This window comes from Notolepis coatsorum, assembly GCF_963971535.1.
Source record: "Notolepis coatsorum genome assembly, chromosome: 14".
Classification (NCBI taxonomy): Eukaryota; Metazoa; Chordata; class Actinopteri; order Aulopiformes; family Paralepididae; genus Notolepis; species Notolepis coatsorum.
In genome coordinates, this window is record NC_140178.1 from 10518754 (window position 1) to 10540137 (window position 21384).

General features: G+C 44.0%; 1 protein-coding gene across 1 annotated transcript in view; it reads right to left on the minus strand.

The window, feature by feature from the left end:
- The window catches only part of LOC311240399 (uncharacterized protein), a gene marked incomplete at both ends in the record, with an annotated part of 536458 nt that overhangs the window by 327763 nt on the left and 187311 nt on the right, over nucleotides 1-21384 (minus strand). The window lies entirely within an intron of this gene.

Genomic DNA, 21384 nt, shown 5'->3' on the forward strand with positions numbered 1-21384 from the left:
TCGTATCGTATCGTGGCAGACTTTGTGATATCGGAAAATATCGTATTGTTGTCCAAAGAATCAATATCGTATCGTATCGTGATGAAACTGGTGATTCCCACCCCTAGTACCGGTACCGGTATCGGTTCAAATGTGAAAGGTACCCATCCCTAACTAATAGGCCCCAAGACTGATGCTGCACATAGTTTAAAGTGGCGACGAAACTGTATCCAAATCTTTAGAGTGGACAGAACAACAGGGTTTGAGGAGTGCCGGGAAGGAGAGAGAGGGAAAGAAGAGTAGACCAGAGCTGCCAGGGAGGATGAACGGCACGATTGCGCTTCTAAGCTACACCAGTCAGTTTCTGGGGCTTTCAACCAAAGAATAATTTTATGGATGTTGACAGACCAGTAATAGTGCATGAAATTAGGGAGCGCAAGTCCACCTGACCCCCTAGGTCCCTGTAGGATGGCTTTGCCTATTCTAGGGATCTTTCCCCCCCAGATACAGGCAGATATTGCTTGGTCTATTGTGAGAAAAAAGGATTTGGGTAGAAATAGAGGGAGACATTGAAAGACATACAGGAATTTGGGCAGGATATTCATTTTAACACATTGTACTTTACCGGAGAGTGAGAGGGGCAGGCTGCTCCAACGTTGAAAGTCAGCTTTCATGTTAGTGATTAATGGGGGGAAGTTAGCTTCAAAAATAGAGTTTAAGGTGTGGGTGATCTTTATGCCCAGATATTTAAAGCCCGATTGTGACAGACGAAAGGGAATTGAAGATTGTGTAATTTGTAAGGCTGAGTTGTTAATGGGGAAACATTCACTTTTATGAAAATTTTGCTTATAGCCTGAGAAAGAGCCAAACTGTCTTAACATAAATTTTATATGAGGGATGGAGGTAATAGGATGCGTCAAATAGAGCAGAAGGTCGTCAGCGTAAAGGGAGACCCTGTGTTCGACTCCGTGACGGGTGATACCACGGAAGTGGGGCGAGGACTTGAGTGCAATGGATAGAGGTTCAGCGGCGATGGCAAACAATAATGGAGACAAAGGACAACCCTGGCATGTCCCTCTGGAAAGTGGGAAATAAGGGGAATTTATAGAGTTGGTAGTGACACAGGCCAAGGGGGCGGAGTAGAGTAGCCGGACCCTAGGGCTGCACGATTAATCGTTTTTTAATCGAAATCGCGATTTGGAATGATGCAATTATCAAATCGCCAAGCCTGCAATTAATTTTTTTTTTTTTTATTATTTAACCAGGAAGTCCCATTGAGATACAAGATCTCCTTTGCAAGGTAGACCTGGCCAAGATGACAGCAATAACATTTGCAATACATCACAGCAATAAAATGTGCGATACATCACACAAGAACATAATAAATGTGCATGTATACAATACATCACATGTAAACACAAAGCAGAATAGTCTACATGATAGTAAAAGTGTATAATACAGGGTAATACAGTAATTTTGCAGTTGGGACCCGACTACAGAAAGCAGCAACATTCTTCTTGTAATTATTTTTTTTAAATATGTTATAATCGCATCGCAAATCGCAATCTTCGCAATATCTGTCAGAATAATCGCAATTAGATTATTTCCCAAAATCGTGCAGCCCTACCGGACCCATGAAATAAATGTGTCCCCGAAACCAAATTTTTGCAGAGTCGTGAACAAGTATTCCCACTCCACGCGGTCAAAGGCCTTCTCCGCGTCCAGAGATATAATTACCTCAGGAGGGAGAGAAGGACCTGAAGTGTGTATAATATTCAAGAGTCTGCGAATGTTAGAAAAGGAGTGGCGACCCTTAATGAAGCCAGTCTGGTCCTCAGAAATAATCAGAGGTAAGATGTTCTCCAGACGCCTAGCCATCACCTTGGCAATGACGTTTCCATCGTTGTTAATCAGCGAAATTGGGCGATACGATCCACAATCTGTGGGGTCTTTGTCCTTTTTAAGTAGGAGGGAAATGGTTGCTTGTGTGAGTGTATGTGGCAGTTAGGGCTGGGCGATATGGCCTAAATATGATATCACGATATTTTCTGACCTTTCGGCGATACACGATACGCATCACAATGTTTTTTTCCCCCAAACAATTCATTATGAGGCTTACCAAGACAGTATTTGAGTTTGCAAGCTAACATTAAAGACAAAATAAAATACCCATGCATTTAGCATTTTTATATTATATATTAGATTTAGATTATTGGATTATTAGATTATATATTGCATATATTTAGCAATGATATATTATATGATTTAGATACGAAATATGATGAATTGAAAATGGGGGACCCTGATGTAAACAAGACGAAAGTCTTTCTCTGGTCTGCATCCTCCAGTCCACTGTTGACTGTTGTTGTATTGAGCTGTACTGTATTGTACCTATGCTGCAATCTGTTAATAACGTTTATATTCATTCAGTCGGCAAACAGAATCATTTTGATTGACAGTCGCGTCTGCCAATTACGTCACATTGCTTGCACCCGCCCTGCTGTTCTTAGCACCAATCGGCAAGCGCGTATTAATTTTTTACTTCCGCTATTGGAGAGCTCAATGAAAACAACAATGGCAGCGGTAGCTCGCCGCGGCCGACTTTTACCTTTTAGCTCTGCAGAATGACTAAACGACTGGAGGCATAATGATTTTACTGCAACGGATGTTATAATAAAAGCATTTCCATACATCTGTCTGATTGAAAACGTTATTAACAGACCGCAGAATGGGCACAACGGAGTCAGCACGGGCTGAGATATGAACGGCTAATGCTTGCTATATCTAGGTCGACCTCGGTCGTTGCTATGTAAATACGCTGATGTTATTGAAAGTGTAACTATATAACGTTAATGCCACAAAACGAATGCCTTTGTTATCATAAGTAGTAACTTTTGATGCAGTAGTGTGTGTGTGGGGCGGCGCTGTTCAAAAGTGTCAACGTGTGGACCAGATTGACGCAACACAAGCCTCTTGGGCAAAACATCACGATATCCACGATACGTTTAAAAAGTGTATCGTTAATGAACTGTACCCGATATTTATATAATATCGTCATATCGCCCAGCCCTAGTGGCAGTGTCCCATTTTTCAGGGACTCGTTAAACATTTCCATCAGAAGCGGGGCGAGTTTGTCACAAAACTTTTTATAAAAACTTGCCTCATAGCCATCTGGACCCGGTGCCTTGCCACTCTGCATAGCATTGATAGACCATTGAACATTGAGGAGATCAAGGAGGCTGTCTAAATCCTTAGCCAGCTCCGGGTCTATAGACGGGAATTCTAGGTAATTTAAAAAAGTATCCATAGATATTCTGTCGGGAGGGGGTTCGGATGTGTAGAGAGTGGAGTAAAACACTTCAAAGGCCTTGTTAATGTCTTGGGGTTTCGAGACCATGTTATTAGAGCGATCCCTTATCTGTGAGATCAGCCTGGAGGCTGCTCTGCGCTTGAGCTGATGTGCAAGCAGCCGACTGTTCTTGTCTCCATATTCATACGACAGGCCGCGGGAGTGGAGCAGCAGACCTTCAGCTTTCTTTGTGGATAATAGATCGAATTCAGACTGCAAATCCAGCTTCTTTTTATACAATTCAGGTGAAGGGTCTGCGGCGTACTCACCATCAAGCTGGAGAATATAATCTGTAAGGTCCTGCAGCCGCTTTCTCTGGGTTTTGTTCGCATGGGCTACATGGGAGATAATTTCACCACGCAGAACCACTTTTAAAGTCTCCCACAACAGTGAGTGAGATATTGAATCCGATCTATTGGTGAGTAAGAAGTCATCAATTGACTTTGAAATTTTGTCGCAAAACCCCTTGTCGGAAAGTAGCAAGGTATCAAATCTCCAGGGAGGGCGATCTTTTCTATTCAGAGTAAGGGAGATGTCCATTTGTATAGGCGCATGGTCTGAAATTACAATGGCTAAATAGTCAACTGAGCGGACAGAGTCTAACAGGGTTTTATCAATAAAAAAATAATCTATCCTGGTATAAGAGTGGTGTACATGTGAAAAAAAAGAGAATGCCTTTAATAGTGGGTTAGAGAGTGTTGAGGGTCTTAGAGAAGAGCGATCCAAAACCGGGTCCACAACACAGTTCAAATCGCCCCCCAAAATAAGTTGGTGTGTGTTTAAGTTTGGGAGGGAGGAGAGGATCTTGTTCATAAAACCAACGTCATCCCAGTTGGGAGCGTAAATATTGACTAAGAGCACTGGGGTTTGGAATAGAGTGCCCGTTACTATTATATATCTGCCATCCGGGTCAGAGATAACGTTAGAGGATGTGAATTGAACTTTTTTGTTTACCAGTATCGCAACACCTCTTGCCCGAATATTAAAATTGGAGTGAAATACCTGGCTGATCCAAGGCTTGTGTAGTCTAATTTGATCTGCTTTCAATAAGTGAGTTTCTTACAAAAACATAATATCGGCCTTCAAGTTTCTTAGGTGAGCAAAAACCCTTGAACGTTTGACTGGCCCGTTCATAGATTTGACATTCCACGTGATCAGTCTAACAGAGTTGTCCCTCCTATTATTAGATGAAGTCATGATTCAGTTCAAGATTTGAGTGGTCTGATTGTCCCATATACAGGCCCCCTGTACAGGGGCATTGTAGACTCATAAAGTGATAAAGAAAAAAAAAAAAAAATAAGTAACTATAAATATATGTATGTGTAACCACAACATCTGCAAAAACAGCAATAACAACAGAAAGTACCGACCTTTGCCGGACCGCATCCGGTGTAAGCAACCCCCAAAATAATCCCCTCTCCATTCCCATCCTAGGTTCCCTTCTCTTTTTCCCACATCTAGAGAACCGCAGGTAATCGCTACTAAACTTCTGGTGCATCTACAGACCTTAACCTAGCTTAGAACCTAACCTTGAACCTAACCTAGAAGCTAGAAACTAACCTAGAAGCTAAAACCTAACCTAGAAGCTAACCTATAAAACCTAGAAGCTAGAACCTAGCCTAAAACCTAACCTAGAAGCTAGAACCTAGCCTAACCTAAAACCTAACCTAGAAGCTAGAACCTAGTCTAGAAGCTAAAACCTAACCTAGAACGTGAGCTCCCAATTTAAGAGTGTAGAGAAAGAAAAGAAAAAGTATATATCAAAGAGCCTTTCGCTGTGACAAGCGACACATTATAGAAATAACTGAAAGATACTGAACTTGAATAACAACTCAAGATTTGTCGAGCAAAGAAAAGAGTAGGGGGAGCACCAACCAGTAGGCTGGTGTGTTAACGTCATTCAGTCCAAGCCAGCTGTTGTAGAATTACATTATAGAAATAGAAATAACTGAAAGATACTGAACTTGAATAACAACTCGAGATTTGTCGAGCAAAGAAAAGAAAAGAGTAGGGGACGCGCCAACCAGTAGGCTGGTGTGTTAACGTCATTCAGTCCAAGCCAGCTGTTAGCCAGCCTACGTTAAATCTGGTGTGTAAATAAACAAACCCCGACCGTTGTGTAGTTACCTCAGTCATGCCAATGAGCGTTGTAGAATGTCTGAGCAGCTGCGGGAGAGTCAAAGTACAACGTTTGGTCTTCGAAGTCCACGCGGAGGCGAGCTGGGTACAGCATTCCAAAACGAATGTTTTTCTTGTACAGTCGGGCTTTTACGTCGTTGTAAGCCGCGCGCTTTCGGGACAGTTCGACGCTGAAGTCAGGGTAGAGTGAGATCTTGTGGCCACGGTATCGCAGATCCTCCCTTCTCTTCCCAAAAACACGCTCCTTGTCCTGGTAGTTGTGGAAAAGTACGATGAACGCTCTGGGTCTGGGGTTGGTTCCTCCGGCTTTATTTTCTTTCCCCAGCCTGTGGGCGCGAGACAGTATGAGCGGCGTGGGGAAAAGATTAGCCCCACAAATCTCCGAAAACAATTCGGTCATGAATTGGATTGGATCCGAGCCTTCCATTTTTTCAGGGATGTCGATCACTCTCAGATTGGCTCTGCGCGAGCGGTTTTCAAGATCATCCAACTTGTCGGCCAGCCGAGCGTTCTCCGTTTTGAGTTGAGCATATGTGCCTTCCATCTCGACGACTCTGTCGCTGTAGTCAGACAACCCCGATTCGACGAAGGAGATCCGTTGTCCGTGTATATCCAGCGTGGATTTTATTGCCTCCAGGGTCCTATTCACCGGTGTGAGAGCTGAGTTTAGCAGCGAGGTGACCACTGCCGTCGTGTCGGTGAGTATGGCAGTACGGAGGTTCTCCAAGTCGCTGGGCAAGGCTGGCGTCGCTTTGGCTGGGGAAACAGGCATGTATTTAGCCCCATTAGCAAGTTCAACAGCCCCACTAGCAAGTTCAATAGCTTCGAGGTTAGCAGCAGTTGCCTTCGACATTTCTCTTTTATCAATTATTTTTGCTCTTCCCGTCATGTTGTGAAACGTAGTGCAGTATTCGTCTTTTAGTTTAGATGGTGCATTGTAGCATGTCGCTTGTCAAATAAATAAATAGTTTGCAAGTTGTGCGGGAGCCACTCTAAACACGTCTATCCCGTCGCCATGCTAAACCGGAAGTCCAGCAGCGGATTGTTTTTTTATCGGTTCATTTCCGTTTGATAGCATTTTGAAAAGAGATTCCATGATAATCGTTGTCATTTTTCGGCCTATTTATGAATAGTTTTCAAATAAACGCTAGATTATCGAAACCTGATCACTCTTACAGTCAAACAGCCATATCACATTATAGGGGAAACGCTTATATCTCTGTGAAAAAAGGTCTGATTATCCTAATACTGGTAAAATAGATTCCTTACCCGAGATCAGATGGTATCCAAATGGATTATTCAAATTCCTGATCGCCATTCCGAAAATCGATCCTTTTATTGATCCAATGCTACGTACTGTAAAACACAGTAACCAAGCTGTCCCGAGAGTCCAGCATGAAGCATTTTCATTGAATCCAATAGGGTGAATTACCATCTGGGAGACGATAGGGGGCGCTTTTTTCCACATCTGAGCGCCTGGGGTGGCTGATTTACCAACGGTAGACTCGGTTGATGAAATATGAATTCAGATCGCTAATAAAAATAAAAATAAATTCTCGTGATAGGCATTCAACCCGCGGGGGGTAACCCGAGACAATTCGGGTTGGGCATTCAACGTGTTAAGGGGATGCAGACCAGAGAAAGACTTTCGTCTTGTTTACATCAGGGTCCCCCATTTTCAATTCATAATGAATTTTAAGTAGGGTGCAACTTGCTCCGTGCAATTCATTCTTTGTGGATCTAGCCCAGTGTTTGCTCTGTACCTGTATTCCAATGTGGATTCGTCCATACATGGCAAATAAAATCTTTGACTTTGTTTGTCCTGTGTCTGTGTTGTTGTTACTGTGCGACAAAAAAAGTATGAAAAATGCATACACTGTAATGCCAACAATTACCAATGAGTTTTTACACAAATGGCTTAATAAAGGAATCTGAACTACCCGTCTCACTACTACCTGTCTCACCACTACCTGTCTCACTACTACCCATCTCACCACTACCTGTCTCACTACTACCCGTCTCACCACTACCTGTCTCACCACTACCTGTCTCACTATTACCCGTCTCACCACTACCTGTCTCATTACTACCCGTCTCACCACTACCTGTCGCACTACTGCCTGTCTCACCACTACCTGTCTCACTACTAGCTGTCTCATTACTACCCGTCTCACCACTACCTGTCTCACTACTAGCCGTCTCACTACTACCTGTCTCACCACTACCTGTCTCACCACTACCTGTCACACTATTACCTGTCTCACCACTACATGTCTCACTACTACCTGTCTCACCACTACCTGTCTCACCACTACCTGTCTCACTACTACCCGTCTCACCATTACATGTCTCACTACTACCTGTCTCACCACTACCTGTCTCACCACTACCTGTCTCACTACTACCTGTCTCATCACTACCTGTCTCACCACTACCTGTCTCACTACAGGCATCATGGAAAGAGCAAGAGCACATCTGAAGAACACCTCAGTGTACCTCAATGAGGACCTTTCAGAACGGCTGAGGAAGAAGAGATCTGAACTTCTGCCTGCAATGAAAGAAGCACGAGCAAAGGGTAACTATGCTGTAATCAGCTATGATCTGCTTATTGTGCGTCCAAAGAGAGAGAGGGATGACGAGATGGACATCAACCTAATCTTAAAGACATTTGCTGACTGTGTTTTGAGGTTGCCAGTGAGAATGTGCCATAATGCCGATTAATCTACCAAAGAAAGTACTAAGAATTGCTCACCTAAATATCTGTAGCCATGATACATGTAAGGTGCAAGAATTTAGTTCTGTATTAATTGAGAATGATCTACATGTTATGGCCTTAGGCTTATCTGAGAGACATTTGGATACATTTATAGAGGATACAGAGGTAGCAATACAGGGGTATAACTTTTATAGATATGATATAGCTCCCAGTGGCACTAAGAGAAGAGGCAGTGTCTCAATGTGTCAGGTAGTGAGGACCCCAGGAAGAATAGTCAACACGTTGATGATGACTAATGGGGATCCTAATAAAACATAAACTATGGAGCTGAAACACCAACATACACACAAACATCAGCAACATTTAGTCTCATAAATTCTGAGACTATGCAACATCTAATCTTGAGAAAGATGAACAGCTTTTCTGTAAATAGAGATATTTTATAGTTGTCCATCCTCTATTAAAAGGTAAATGGAGCATTTACATAACTATTTTATCCGAAGCGCTTTACGATTTGTTCCTCACATTTGACCCATTCACTCAAACATTCACACACCGACGGCGGAGGCGACCATGCAAGGTGCCGACCTGCTCATCGGGAGCAGATAAGTGTCTTGCTCAAGGACACTCCAACACGCTGCCCGGAAGGAGCGGGAATCGAACCAGGAACCTTCGGATTACCAGACAACTGCTCTACCTCCCAAGTCACTGGACATCGCTCAGCAACCTGTAACCAACTGAGCAGGTAACTTAGCTAGATAACTGTTAGCGTAGCGTCGTACCCGGTAGCTAAGTGTAGCTAACCCGTTATGTTTAAATTGTTATTCATTGAAAATGGGGCTTATGGGGGTCCCTGGTGTAAACAAGACGAAAGTCTGCATACCCTTAACAATTGTGTGTATTGAGCCGTACTGTATTGTACCCATTCTGCAATCTAATACCAATTTCAATCAATCAATGTAGCGTCGCGTAGCTAACTGTTAGCATAACGTCATACTCGGTAGCCAAGTGTAGCTAAACATGTTGCATTGTTCTTGGATTCGTTTATATCAACTTGGTATCAAACCGGTTTCATTGCTCTTTCTTGGATTAGTTTATATCAACTTGGTATCAAACCTGTTGTGTGTGTCTTCATCTCAGGCTTCAGTTCATCCAGCGGGTCAATCTCTCCTTCATTGTCTTCTATGGTTCTTTCAGATAATATCTGTACATAAGCCTCTTCAACCGCTGCAGTCAGTCTCTCGTTGACTCGGTATTGTATTCCAGACATTTTCAAATGATCAATGTATCTTCTATTGAGCTAGCTCCTAAATAAAACCAAAGATGATTCCTCTCCGTCTCTGAATAGCTGCTATGTTTTGCGCTTAGTACTTACGTCTGACGTCACGTGTTCTTCTTCTTCTTCTTACTGCTGAATTGCATCCAGGCGCAGCAGCGCCACCAACTGTCTTCTTCTTGAAGACCAGGCCTGAAGAGGAGTTTGAGAGTAGCCAGGGCCAATAGGGTCCAGCTGCAGACTCGGAGCCTCGAGGTCCAGATTGGTACTTCCGGCCTGCCACAGGACTAATGCGGAAGTATCTCGAAGTACGTGAATGAATGAATGAATGAATGAATGAATGAATGAATGAAAACTTTATTAACAGATTGCAGAATGGGTACAGTGCAGTACAGCTCAATACATACAATTGTTAAGGGGATGCAGACCAGAGAAAGACTTTCGTCTTGTTTCCACCAGGGTCCCCCATTTCCAATTCATCGTAACATATATGACATACATGACATACAGATAGACAGTACTGCTACATCTATACATTTATGACATACCAGATTTGCAATTACAGTACTGTATTTGTGATACAAAAAGAGTCCAGAAAGAAAAGAGTGTATACATTAGGCGTAGAAACTGTACATTGGATTGGGTAGGGACTGTACATTGGAGGTGGTTGGGGGGGGGGGGGGGGGGGGGGGTAGGAGTGGGGGGGGGGGGGGGGGTTGTGTTCGGACATTTACAGGGGCCAGTTTCGAGTTGCAGTCTCCCTTAGGTGTTTTTTGAGAGTGTTTTTGAAAGTGGGTAGTGATTCACATTCCTTTACAGCTTTGGGTAGGGCGTTCCACATTGATGTGGCATAATTGCGAAACGTGTTTAGTCCCTTGTTTGAGCCGAATCTGGGTTTAACATGATTTGTGGAGCTCCCTCTGGTGTTGTGATCGTGGTATTCACTGACCTTTGGGAAGTATTTAGTCATGTACATGGGTACCTTGGTCGTGTAGTGTATCTTGTAGACCAGGCCCATTGCAAGTTGCTGTACTCTGTCGTCTACTCTAAGCCATCCTAGGTTGTCAAAGTGGGCATGGGTGAGGTGGGTTCTAGGAGTAAGGTCAAGCAGTAGTCTGACCAGTTTGTTTTGAGATGTTTGTAATTTTGTTTTTAGCGCCTTTGAGGTGCTTTGGTACCATGAGGTGCAAGCATAGTCATAGTACCCTTGAATGAGTGCTCCTGCTAGAGTCTTCAGGGTATTCTTGTTTACCAGTGAGGAGATCCGGTACAAGAAACGAGTTCGTTGGTTGACTTTTTTTATTACATTGGATGCCATTTTGTCACAGGAAAGATTTGCCTCTAGGATGGAACCCAGGTAGGTAATATCTTCTTTCCTTGTGACAATATTGTCACCCACTGTAACTGAGAAGCCGTCGGTCTTGCTGAGTTTGTTATTTGAACCGAAGAGAATGGACTCTGTTTTGCCCATGTGTAATGATAGTTTGTTATCAGCGAGCCATATGCAGATTTTGCTTAGTTCTGAGCTGAGGGTTTTTTCAACCTGTAATTTGTTCTTGTCAGAGACCAGCAGGGCTGAGTCGTCCGCAAACAGGAACAAGTTGCAGTCACAAGCTGACGACATGTCATTTGCATAAATTAGGAACAGTAGCAGACCTAGTATGCTTCCTTGTGGAACACCACAGTTTACTGTGAGGGGGGGGGATAGGGTACCGTTTACCTCCACCATCTGCTCTCTCCCCTCCAGGTAGGATTGCATCCAGCTCACTGATAGACTATCAAAACCAATTGCTTTTAGCTTGTCAATCAGAATGGTGTGATTGACAGTGTCGAAGGCCTTTTGTAGGTCCAGCATGACCATGCCGCAGTATTTGCCCGCGTCCACCTCTTGTTTGATGTGGTCGTTTAAATAGAGAAGGCATGTGTCAGTGGAGTGGGATGTTCTGAAGCCAGATTGGAATTCGTAGATTAGATTTTTTTCCGCAAGGTATTTTTCGACCTGTTCGTATACAATTTTTTCCATGACTTTCGAGATGGAGGTAAGGATAGAAACAGGGCGGTAGTTGCCTGGGTCTAATTTACTGCCTTTTTTGTGCAGAGGGGTCACTCTCGCAATTTTGAAGTCCTTGGGGACGTGTCCCTGTTTTATAGAGAGGTTTATTATGTGTGTGATGACTGGGGTGATGGCGGCTGCTGAGTCTCTGAGGAATTTGGAGGGGATGTTGTCATGGCCAGTGGCCTTGTTAGGTTGGAGGGCGCTCAGTTTTTTGAGTACCTCATCTGTTGTTACCATTTCCAGTTTGAAGTCGTCTTTGTGGACCCCTAGGTTTTTGTAGTAAGCTACTATGTGTTCTACTCCATAATGCCCTGAGTGGGAGGGTAGTTTGTTTACCAGTGTTGTGGCTATGTTTGTGAAGAAACTATTTAAGTAATTGGCTACATCCAGCTTTTCTGTGATGAGCGTGTTGTCCGTCTTTATGTTTATGTTTGAGAATCTGGTTTTAAGTTTTTTACTGCAGCCTAGTTGGTTATTGAGTAATTTCCAAAGTTCACGCGGTTTGTTTTTGTTTTCCTCGGTTTTGTCATTGATGAATTTTTTCTAATTGTGGCAGGACTATGCGGAAGTATCTCGAAGTACGTCTGACGTATTGATTGATTGATTGAAAAGTTTATTAACAGATTGCAGAATGGGTACAGTACAGTACATCTCAATACATACAATTGTTAAGGGGATGCAGACCAGAGAAAGACTTTCGTCTTGTTTCCACCAGGGTCCCCCATTTTCAATTCATCATAACATATATGACATACATGACATACAGATAGACAGTACTGCTACATCTATACATTTATGACATATCAGATTCGCAAATACAGTACTGTTTGTGATACAAAAGTGTCCAGAAAAGGAGTGTATATACATTTGGCGTAGAAACTGTACATTGGAGGAGGTTGGTGGGGTGGGGTTGGGTGGGTTGGGTGAGGGCTGTACATTGGAGGTGGGGGGGGGGGGGGGGGGGGGGGGTTGGGTAGGGGACACATACACATTTTACACTGTACATTGGAATGTTGACAAAGCCTTACTTGGTCATTTACTGTACAACTAGGTTAGGACATTTGTAGGGGCCAGTTTCGAATTGCAGTCTCACGTAGGTGTTTTTTGAGAGTGTTTTTGAAGGTGGGTAGTGATTCACATTCCTTTACAGCTTTAGGCAGGGCGTTCCACATTGATGTGGCATAATTGCGAAACGTGTTTAGTCCCTTGTTTGAGCCGAATCTGGGTTTTACATGATTTGTGGAGCTCCCTCTGGTGTTGTGATCGTGGTATTCACTGACCTTTGGGAAGTATTTTGACATGTACATGGGTACCTTGGTCGCGTAGTGTATCTTGTAGACCAGGCCCATTGCAAGTTGCTGTACTCTGTCGTCTACTCTAAGCCATCCTAGGTTGTCAAAGTGGGCAGGGGTGAGGTGGGTTCTAGGAGTCAGGTCAAGTAGTAGTCTGACTAGCTTGTTTTGAGATGTTTGTAATTTGTTTTTTAGTGCCTTTGAGGTGCTTTGGTACCATGAGGTGCAAGCATAGTCGTAGTACCCTTGAATGAGTGCTCCTGCTAGAGTCTTCAGGGTATTCTTGTTTACCAGAGAGGAGATCCGGTACAAGAATCGCGTTCGTTGGTTGACTTTTTTTATTACATTGGATGCCATTTTGTCACAGGAAAGATTAGCCTCTAGGATGGAACCCAGGTAGGTAATTTCATCTTTCCTTGTGACAATATTGTCTCGAATTACGTCTGACGTTTCTCTACGTTAGCTAAGCGAACATTAAACGTTGTATTCATAAAATAATATAAAATCAGCAGCATGGGAAGGGCCGGGGGAGGGGAGGTACAGGTAGTAGAAGACATAGAGGTACAGGTCACATAATTATAGTACAGTGGAGAAGTAAAAATGGAATAAAAAGGCAGTGTAAACAATATACAATATTATTAACTCTAATAATAACACGCCTCGCGGGCTCATTATAATACGAGAGCCGTGGGTCTGCATTGTATAGAGCGGATCCCCCGGCCGTATTCAAGCGCTGGAGCGCTTTGCGATGGATCAAACTGTATTAATATAGTAGTAATAATAGTAGTTGGCTAGTTGCGGGCTTGCGATGGATCAAACTGTATTAATATAGTAGTAATAATAGTAGTTGGCTAGTTGCGCGCTTCTGGCCACCTCCCGCAGTGCGCGCATACACACATACTGTCTGTAGCCATAGGCGGCGGATGGGCGTATGTTCTAGGTAGGCTCAGGCTTGCAGTGCTCGTATCACTCGGTATCACGCTGTAGAACACTAGATAGCTTGCCCGCGCTGCCGGCCAATGGAGAGCGACGTCACTGAACCGCCGCCATCTTGCTCCAGTTAGCCTTGAGTGAGAGTGAGTGAGCTGCACAGACAAAAATACTCATAACTCGCTGAAATATTGACGGATTTACAAACGGTTTGGTTTATTACAAGCATTATTAACGTGGCTATGATTCAAGCGGTTTGTAAAAAAAAACATCTTTAATTTTTTTTTTATAAGTATGCAGCAAAAAAAAAAAAAAAAAAAATGTGTGCCAAAAAAACTGTGCATGCGCGTGCACATGCGCGTGCACGCGCGTGGAGCGTTTGACCTACTGTCAATTTACCACTGCACCACTGGGTAGGCTGTACTGAGAACGCCCTGTACTGAAAAATTTGACCTTTTATTTTTGGTTTCACGCAAACTGTCCAGGTTCTGATTTCATATACACACACACTACTAGGCTATACTACAGCGAGCCCCACTCATTTATATATAGTGCAAATTAAGTGTTCAAATGAAGGCATCCAATAATATATGAACCATTGTCTTACCTTAATGCAGATAAATGCGACGTTTCGTCTTGGTGAGAATTGAATCCCACGGCTCTCGTATTATAATGAGCCCGCAGGCGTGTTATTATTAGAGTTAATAATATTGTATATTGTTTACACTGCGTTTTTATTCCATTTTTACTTCTCCACTGTACTATAATTATGTGACCTGTACCTCTATGTCTTCTACTACCTGTACCTCCCCTCCCCCCGGCCGTCCCCATGCTGCTGATTTTATATTATTTTATGAATACAACGTTTAATGTTCGCTTAGCTAACGTAGAGAAACGTCAGACGTAATTCGAGATACGTCAGACGTACTTCGAGATACTTCCGCATAGTCCTGCCACAGGACTATTACGTCAGACGTACTTCGAGATACTTCCGCATAGTCCTGCCACAGGACTATTACGTCAGACGTACTTCGAGATACTTCCGCATTAGTCCTGTGGCAGGCCGGAAGTACCAATCTGGACCTCGAGGCTCCGAGTCTGCAGCTCGACCCTACTCGGAAGCACAGCCGCAGACTCGGAGAGGACCCCGCTGTGAGGACCGCTCAGCGCCTATACAAATACAATTTATTATTATTATTATTATTGTTATTATAATAATAATTATTATTATTATAATTATAATATTGAAACATAGCAGCAAATAACTCAGTAGTGCAATACTGACGGCATCCTCTCATGTTCCCATTAGAGTCTCTTGGTCCACCTACTGAAGCACTTACTACATCTGGTGGCGAAACTCAACATGACATGCAGCATCCTAGACATGGTTTTGATTGATTGATTGAAAACTGTATTAACAGATTGCAGAATGGGTTCAATACAGTACAGCTCAATACACACAATTGTTAAGGGGATGCAGACCAGAGAAAGACTTTCGTCTTGTTTACATCAGGGTCCCCCATTTTCAATTCATCAGGACATATATGACATACATGACATACAGATAGACAGTACTGCTACATCTATACATTTATGACATACCAGATTTGCAAACAGTACTGTTTGTGATACAAAAAGAGTCCAGAAAAAGGGGGGTATATACATTTGACGTAAAAACTGTAAATTGGAGGAGGTTGGGGGGGGGGGGGGGGGGGGGGGGGGTTGGGTAGGAGGGGTTGGGGGGGGGGGGGGGGGGGGGGGGGCACTGTACAACTGTACAAGCAAAACTGTACATTGGAATATTGACAACCATACTAGGTAATTTACTGTACATTGGAGGGGGTTGGGGGGGGACACTGTACAAACAAGCAACACTGTACATTGGAATATTGACAACCATACTAGGTTATTTACTGTACATTGGAGGGGGTTGGGTTAGGACATTTACAGGGGCCAGTTTCGAATTGCAGTCTCCCGTAGGTGTTCTTTGAGAGTGGTTTTGAAAGTGGGTAGTGATTCACATTCCTTTACAGCTTTAGGTAGGGCGTTCCACATTGATGTGGCATAGTTGCGAAACGTGTTTAGTCCCTTGTTTGAGCCGCATCTGGGTTTAACATGATTTGTGGAGCTCCCTCTGGTGTTGTGATCGTGGTATTCACTGACCTTTGGGAAGTATTTTGACATGTACATGGGTACCTTGGTCGTGTAGTGTATCTTGTAGACCAGGCCCATTGCAAGTTGCTGTACTCTGTCGTCTACTCTAAGCCATCCTAGGTTGTCAAAGTGGGCAGGGGTGAGGTGGGTTCTAGGAGTAAGGTCAAGCAGTTTGTTTGGAGATGTTTGTAATTTTGTTTTTAGCGCCTTTGAGGTGCTTTGGTACCATGAGGTGCAAGCATAATCGTAGTACCCTTGAATTAGTGCTCCTGCCAGAGTCTTCAGGGTATTCTTGTTTACCAGAGAGGAGATCCGGTACAAGAATCGAGTTCGTTGGTTGACTTTTTTTTATTACATTGGATGCCATTTTGTCACAGGAAAGATTAGCCTCTAGGATGGAACCCAGGTAGGTAATTTCATCTTTCCTTGTGACAATATTGTCACCCACTGTAACTGAGAAGCCGTCGGTCTTGCTGAGTTTGTTATTTGAACCGAAGAGAATGGACTCTGTTTTGCCCATGTGTAATGATAGTTTGTTATCAGCGAGCCATATGCAGATTTTGCCTAGTTCCGAGCTGAGGGTTTTTTCAACCTGTAACTTGTTCCTGTCAGAGACCAGCAGGGCTGAGTCGTCCGCAAACAGGAACAAGTTGCAGTCACAAGCTGACGACATGTCATTTGCATAAATTAGGAACAGTAGCGGTCCTAGTATGCTTCCTTGTGGAACACCACAGCTCACTGTGAGGGGGGGGGGGGGATAGGGTACCGTTTACCTCCACCATCTGTTCCCTCCCCTCAAGGTAGGATTGCATCCAGCTCACTGATAAGCTATCAAAACCAATTGCTAACCAGGCTAAATGAAAAAAACAGAAGAATATAGGGATGTGTTTACTTTATTTATGTGTGTGTAATAGATAATAACATGCATTTATAGTGTAGCACTCAATGTATTTGATTAATGTTCTAGCACTTTGCTGATCGATATCTGGCTGTTGTGTTTGTGCCCCCGGCGGGAGTTGAACCAGGAGAACACCGGGGTGACGCTCTGGCTACCGGGCCACGAAATTTTTTGCGTGTTATTGACAGTTGTTTAAGAACGCAAGCGGCGTTATTTTTTTCCCTAGCCGCATTTCTGGCAGACGCTCTCTGATTGGCCGACGCCCGTTTCTACACTCGTTAAGCTTAGGCACTCTTTCGAAGTTGGTTAAGGTTAGAGTTTGTCTTAGAGCGTGACGGCAAGTTCTTTCGACGGTTAAGCTTAGGCACTCTTTCGAAGTTGGTTAATGTAGCAACCCTGGGAGAGTGATGGATGGACTCCTTTACTGGTGTTTCATGAATGTTTATTTCAATTCACAACGTAAGAGCTGAAGTGAAATGACAGAGAAGACAAAGAAAAGATACTCAGATATATATACATTATATACATTAGTGCCACATTCACATTGTTCCATAAGCTAACATAACACTTGACACAAATGGCTTCCAATAACAGTGACATAGCCAATACATTAAATGAATACAAATATAAAGTAAACAGCCCATATCAATAAGTAGGACAAATAGACATCCCAGTACCTTGTCCTCTCTCTCTCCAACAGGGGCTTAACCATAACCCACATGAAGTCTTCTTTTCCAGATCTACAATCAAACAAAAACTCTTAAAATGCTGGTACTCTGGACCTTATTAAATGTGTAGACAAGCTAGGAATTTGCAATGACCAAGTTAGCTAGAAAACAACATATTTTTACAGTAGTAGGAATAACTTTAAGTTGTCAAAACACAAACAAAAGTGAATTCAAAACAACATTAAAACCATAGAAAGTGCACAGCAGTTACCTTGTAGACCATTTCCATATAACAAAAGAATACAGAAGATATTCACGGAGAACTCTATTTCCTTGTAACGTTCATTTGGACCGTAAAGCTGAGCTCATGCTCACGGTATCTGCTTCCGGTTAGCTACTTCCGGTTTGGCGGTGCTTCAAAATAAAGGTTCCCTATCACACACAAACTGAATGACGCTACCTGGAGGGTCGTTTACACTCCCACCAATCAGGAGTGGTTTATATTACACTGTAAATCCGACTGATTCCATAATAAGGAATAACCTAGTTGGCCTGTAACCCCAGGTAGGGAGGCTTAGGGGGTGCTACCACTTGCCCAAAGTGGACCCCCAGACCAGTGGATGGAAGGAGTCATCTTACTTCTCCATTCTAGTTCATTACGGACTAGCCACTGCCGCTAATTCTATATGATCTCTGATTATTCGAGAGGTTAGTGAGTTAGATTTATTCTTGTGGACGCGTCTCTGAATGCGTGCGATAGCTCGAGTAGCGAGTGACTAGGGGTGGGAATCACCAGTTTCATCATGATACGATACAATATCGATTCTTTGGACAACGATACGATATTTGCCGATATCACAAAGTCTCTCACGATACAATACGATACGATTAGATTCAGGTGCCTGCGATCGATATGAGATGATATCATATGCCCATTTAACACAATCAGTTATGAGACTCGCCACAGGATTTTCAAAATAAGAGTATCGATATGAATCGATCTTATTACATCGCATCGATCCGATTCGATCGTTGATAATTACATCGATGTATCGATCTGGATCGATGTATCGTCCCACCCCTACGAGTGACCAAGAAGAAAACGTAGACAAGTGATCAACTAATAGTGCTTTGCTCCTTGGTCATTGTGCTAAGTGCAAAGCACTTCTGACTTCCCTCATGTATCCCAAGACTACTTTCGAATCAGTCCAGAAGAACTCCTCAGCACCAGGAGAGCCAAATTCCTCTTTGAGCAGAACCGGTGCCACAAACCCGAGGGGGTCGTACAGGGAGGCTACTGTTGACAGGATGCCGCGGCGTGTAGGAGGCTGTTCTTTAAGGTTGACGTTGAGACAGAAGTTGTCAGACTCTGTGTCCCATTGAATCCCGAGAGCTCTTTCAAGTGGCAGCTCATCAAAGGTGAGGCGCATGCACTTTACGTTGGTTGCTCGTTCAGAGAGCAGGATACTCTCGAGGACATCTCTGTTGTTTGACACAAACTTATGTAGACGGAGGCCACCTGTGGCGCAGAGTTTGCGTGCTTCTTTGGCTAACTGAATTGCACTCGTGTTTTCAACACTTGTGACCCCGTCGTCCACGTAAAAGTCTCTCATGACGAATCGTGATCTGTGCGGGTAGGTGTGTGCCTTCTCCTTAGCTAAGTGCTTTAGTTCGTAGTTGGCACACCCTGGCGAGGAGGCCGCACCGAACAGATGCACCTTCATGCAGAACTCCCTGGGCGGTGAGTTCAGGTCTCCTTGCTTCCACCAGAGAAAGCGCAAGTAGTCTCGATCAGCTTCCTGAACGTGAAATTTTTCAACGTCGCACATCAGAGCAACTGGGTGCTGGCGAAAGCGGATGAGCACTCCACTCAAGTTGTTCAACATGTCGGGCCCAGAAAGGAGGTGGTCATTGAGGCTTGTTCCTTTGTAACTTGCTGAGCAGTCAAACACAATGTGAAGTTTGTCGGGTTTCTTTGCGTGAACGACGCCGTGATGGGGAATGTACCACCTTTCGCCTTCTCTCCCACCATCTTCGACTGGTTCTGCGCCCCCCTTTCCAATAACCTCTTCCATGAACTTGACGTATTTCTTCTTGTACCCTTCGTCGCGCTGCAGTTTCCTTTTAAGGTGAATCAGGGCTGAGTTCTTATTGTTGGGGAGTCTGTTTTTGAAGGGCAGGGGCATTTCGTAATGGCCTTGTTTGGGTTTCCGTATTCCTTCATCCATCCCTTTCAGAAACGTGATGTCATCTTGAGACACTGGTTTTCCGTCTTCACTGCCGTCCTTAAAGTCTGACTCTAGAATGCGGATAACATCGGCCGGTGTGGCCGGGGGTAGCTCTTTAACTGTGGTTCTGTGGCACATGCGACTGGTGCTCAACGAATCCTGGCTTTGAGCTGAGGGCCCCACGATACTCCACCCTAGATCTGTCCGTACAGCGTATGGTTCCTCATCTGCTCCGAGGATGACTTGCCTTGGAGCCATGGCTCTCGAGCAATTATAAACCTATGAGAAGACCCACTTCGCAGTCTTTTAGTGTTTGAATTTCGTCTGCTATTCCTGCTAGATGACTCCATTTCTTAGCCGTCTTACAAGTGGGGATGTGTGCACGGTTTACGGGTATGCAGTCCTTAGTGTAGGCCACTGGAAGATCGACTTGAGTGGCAGAGCTATATCCTCTTACACGAAGGCCGCAGACTCTCTCACTTGTGAGAATTGTGTCCTTTCCGCTCATGGTTGTCAGCTTCAGTTTAACTGGATGCTTGTCTGCATTAAGACCGTCACTCACCTCTTGGTCGATAAATGTAGTATCGCTTTGAGTGTCGAGAAGAGCGTAGACAAGTCTCTCCATAGTTGGGTTACTTTTGGAGGAAACCCATACTGGTAGAATCATTGAAGTGCTGGATGAGCCTCCAACTGCTACACTGAGGGATCTTGCCTCAGGGTCTTGATCTGATTCTGTATCAGGTGCAGGCCTTTCTTCTCTTTGATAGTTGTTATCATGGAGGGCTGTAGGATGTTTTCTCTTGCAGGTGTCACAGGAGTGACGATGGCGACAGTCTTTCGCATTGTGTCCTGGCTTTAGACATCCATAGCATAGTCTCTTCTCCTTTATGAAGTTGCGTCGCTCATCCAGTGACATCTCTGTGAATCTTTCACATGCATGGAGCTGGTGTCCGTCATCTTCACACTGAATGCATGGAGCCATAGTCCTAAACTTCCGGTTCTCATTGTCAGTGTCTGCTTGAGTGGCAAGAACGCTGGCGTGGTTTCGCTTAGAGTCTCTGACATTTCCTTTATCGGCACTAGTGGCTGATGAGTGTAGAGCTTGGAAAGACGTGATTGGATTGCAGGCAATCTCCGCTTCAGTTGACATGAATTTTGTGAAGTCCTCGAAAGTTGGAAATTCTTGACGTTCATTCAAGCGTTTTGTGACTTGACGGTTCCACTGAGCGGCTGCCCAGTCTGGCAGTTTGTAAATAAGCTTTCGGTTCTCCTCACAGTCGTTGAGTATGTCAAGACCCTTGACATGAGGAATGGCATCCCGACAGGCATTGAGAAAATCAGAGAAACTCCTGAGTCCCTCTGCATCCTTAGGCTGAATCCTCGGCCAGTTGGATAGCTTCTCTCTGAATGATCTCTGAATGGCAAATGGCTGGCCAAAGCGATGATTCAGCTTATCCCAGGCGTCTTTGTAGGCTTCCTTGTCGTTACGATAGAACGTGCCATCTAGAGCCTGGCGTGCTGGGCCACCAACATACTTCTTCAAGTAGTAGAGTTTTTCAGCTGGGGTTATTGCTCTTTGGTCGATGAGTGAGGTAAACGTTGTCTTCCATTCGATGAACTGTATAGGATCACCATTGAAAACGAATGGCTCTGGTGCAGGAAGCCTACTCAAGGCTATGCTGTCATGGAAGACCTGTGC